Source organism: Triticum urartu, chromosome 3 (assembly GCF_003073215.2).
Source record: "Triticum urartu cultivar G1812 chromosome 3, Tu2.1, whole genome shotgun sequence".
Classification (NCBI taxonomy): Eukaryota; Viridiplantae; Streptophyta; class Magnoliopsida; order Poales; family Poaceae; genus Triticum; species Triticum urartu.
The window spans coordinates 23484694-23488538 of record NC_053024.1 but is presented as its reverse complement, the minus strand read 5'-3'; the positions used below and the strand labels follow the sequence as shown (position 1 = coordinate 23488538).

General features: G+C 41.5%; 1 long non-coding RNA gene across 1 annotated transcript; it reads right to left on the bottom strand.

Moving 5' to 3' along the window:
* Nucleotides 1-405: 405 nt before the first annotated feature.
* Nucleotides 406-1055, bottom strand: LOC125547755. The gene is made up of 2 exons (XR_007300753.1): nucleotides 864-1055; nucleotides 406-753 (listed from the first exon to the last, which is right to left on the bottom strand). It is a non-coding gene; the product is annotated as an uncharacterized LOC125547755 (long non-coding RNA).
* Nucleotides 1056-3845: the final 2790 nt, after the last annotated feature.

The window sequence follows — 3845 nt, the reverse complement described above, 5'->3', positions numbered from 1 at the left end:
GGGATAGTGCGTGTGTGAGTTTCCGAGAGACGAGTGGAGAACAAGCGGGGAAAGGGATGCTCTTTAAAGATTGAAGATGTGTGAATTCATTATAGCGGGAAGGACAAAACCCACTTGCATACGTTTGATCAATGACGACGCCGTTCTTGCTGCCTACTGTGCATGAAAATGGCTTCAATTTCTTCATTACTAACGTGAATACTAAACGAATTGTCTGCTCGAAAGGACAAACGCTACCTATATATGTGCATTATAACTTGCACACCGTTCACGATTTCATGAGCTCCATCAATTTACTACGCTAGCAAAGGAAGATAAATCAAGCAGACTACACCTCTAGCAAAGGGAGGGGGGAGGCTAGAGGACCACACCTTTATTTTTAGATGTGGTGATCACAAGCAAACATGCTAATAAGGCAACTGCCCCTCGAATCGATCAAATTTCTGACATTCCTGATTTGAGTTTCCAAGTAGGAGTATTTGACAGGTAGCCAGACAGAAAAAAAACTAAGATTTCGCATACTATCGGAGAGCAATTAAGCAACAATCACTGCTTAATTCCACTGAGATGGAGTACAGTATGTGCACCGGCATCCACCGGCATCACAATCGCCAACGGCACCGGGGCCGACGTTGGTTTGACAGTTGTGTTGACAAGCCTTGGGGTTACACGGCCCACGGATGACAGGGGTCTGCCGGCAGTCTTCAGGGATTAGCGAGCCGCCACCATTAGCCGTCGCCTGGATCATCAGATCTATATGTTCGTACCAGCATATAAAGATTGCAGAGATTTATTATGAGAAAACGACAGTGGAAAGGTCGCCATACAAAATTGATCACAAAACATGCTCCAAACGTACATACCTGAGGATAGCAGCGCAACAAGGGCAAGCGAAAATAGTAGCATCTTGTACAACGACCTCATCCTGGCTTGATGGTGGAGAGAGAGAGAGAGAGAGAGGAGAGAGAGAGAGAGATAGCGTGTTTACTGGGATGTCAAGCCAATCTTTTCAGATATGCCTGGGTTCCTGCTCTGTGATTAGGGTCTTAGATGGCTTTTTATAATGGACACATAGGTGCATGCTACAAGTTTTCGACTTATTTACATAATATTAACCGTTTAAACACATTAATTTAATCATGGATCTGTATCCTATAAATGTGTATGTTGATATACACCCAAAACATACAGCTCATATATATAGTAAAAAATATTTGTAGTATATTTTTTGCGAGGAATATTTATATAGTATATTTACACCCAAAACCTATAGCTCATCTACTGATGGCATTATTAATTGTGCATTTATTCGTGAATTGATTGCCTTGAAGGAAAAACCAAGGATCTATTTATGGCATATTGACTGGCCGCTAAAAAAGAATATATGCACAGTTAATATAAATCTTTCCAAAGATGTGCAAATTACTTTATTCTGGAAAAATATATAAGGAGGTTGTTTTTTTGGCAAGGTAGTGAGAATCATGATTTTATTGTGATTCTACGATGTTATGATCTAAATCGATTAGATATCCATATTTTCGCGAGGTCACGATCCTACTAGTGAGCCAACGCTTTGCAATTTTACCATAGAGGATCAATCTGATCCCAACTCAAGATCCTGAATATCTTCTTGTAAGCTTCTATACTACCCTCTTGATAAATACATGATTTCTTACGAATATCTTTTATAACTCTGGATACTAATTGGCAAAAATAAATATTATACATATCAAATTTGCCATGACAATATTTGCACACTAAGAAATTCAGTTTAAAAAACATCATTGGTTGCTCATTCACGCCTCGCTTACCTCCGGCCACTGAAATGTGGGCCACCACCATGCGGACAGAGCATACGCCGGCAGAACGTACTATATTTGCACAACCGGGGCAAGTTCACTGATCGGAAATCAGTATTTTGCAAGTGTTCGTACCAACTACATCGCTGGTGTATTTACTTATTGAGGCAATATCACCGGCAATCATACAACTTGCGCAAGATGTTCAGTTTAGTACTAAAACTTTAAAAATATAGATTTATAGTCATCTAACTTGTTGTTTGGTGCAAATACGGTGCTTTTTACATCCACCCAGCTTGCGTGGCATGCCAACATTGCGTGGCCCACATATTAGTGGGTGAGAGAAAAAAATCAAGAAAGATTTGGTGAAGTTTGGCCATTCGAGGAGCTCAAATGCGTGATGTTCGTGCAAGATTTGGTGAAGTTTGGCCATCCGAGAAGGTCGTGGCAAAAAAGAAAAAAAAATCAAATTTCGGGTATGTGAGAAACATTTGTTCATGCCGATTTTTTTTCTTGTCGCACGCTCCTTGATCGTCCAAACAATTTACACAAACATCACCCACGCACCAACACGTAGCTTTGTTTGGTTGTTTGACAGTACTCCGTCGAGCAAGAGCATCACGATTGGGGGCCGTGGAGTGGTGAAGAGGAGGTCGTGCAAAGGGCAGCCTCTTGTATTCTACCTGTAGGCGCCTAGGCCAGCGGTCCCGGACGGTGTCGTCGACCGCAGCACTCCCCAAGGTTGCTCCCGCACCAACCTCTTGTCTATTCGATGTTCGAAGTTTACTGCTAGCTTTCCTGTACATGTGATCTGGTGGTTTCCAATGGATAGAAGCCAATGTGTTCGACGAAATGCCTAAGCCCATCCGTACATTGTACAATGGCAGATTTGGATACTGTGACTCGTTGAGGTAGCTGTGGCATACTCTGCGAGAGAAACAAGGGTTGGATTTTGATGGCGGAGTGAATAGCAATTTTTGAACGAAATAGCGTTGTGCTCGCATTGGGAGGAGTATGTCAGAGGAAAATAGGGGAAATTTAGGAATTACCTGGCTCGTTTGTTGTTGTTTTGATTAAAATATTCATTATTCTTGGCTGCTTACTTCCTTCCTTGTCGTTAGGCTGTTAGTGGATGATCGGTTGATCTTTCTCCCGAAGTTCTTAGCATGGTTTTCGAGTCGCGACTCATGCGAGTCTCTCTGGGGCAGTGACTCGGAAGAAGTCGAGCCTGCGTTGTGACTAGTCGCGAGTCGACACTAAGCTGAGTCGACCATATTTTTGCGACTCATAGACTAGTCGAGCGACTCGAAATCCATGGTTCTTAGTATATGTTTGAACCCCTAATGCTTATGAGTGCTTTTTCTTCACGCATAGTGTAGCCTTTCATAAGCTTCACGCATATTTACATGTAGCCTTTCATAAGCTTGTCTGGTCCGACGTATGGACTTTGACCACCACGTATGTTTTTTCTTCCTGTGTTTCCATCTAGTTCTACAATGTATTTTTGCCATGTGATGGATGTAGGTATTTTCTTCTTAATTTCCATGCCTAGTGTAGATGTACTTTTCCATGGCTTCCCTGTGGGTTACAGGGTTAGATGATTAACGTTCTCATAATTCGAACTCCCCATTGTGGGCTTCATGTGTTCTTGTGTGTATTTTTCAGATGCAGATTTCTACATTGAGTAATCAGTGATTATCCAAAGTTTTGTCATGGATGTAATCTTATTGTTACATTTAGGGGGCCATGGTTGTTATGCTGACTCCTGATGACAAGTGGGATGGCATGGATGTAGTTTTTAACTGAAATTATAGATGTAGTTCAACCTGTTGAAGGGCATGTATTTTGCTGAATCATAACCATAATGGGCTGTGTTTTCATCTCTAGTCAATGGAGTTTATCATGATTTTCCTTCATGTCCACCATGCAGTTTCAGTGTGTGCCAAAATGTTGTTTTGCAACTTCTAGCATATCTATTTCACATCCTACAAAATTTATAAAACACAGGGATATTTTTAACCATTCCATCAAATAGAACTCACCAAG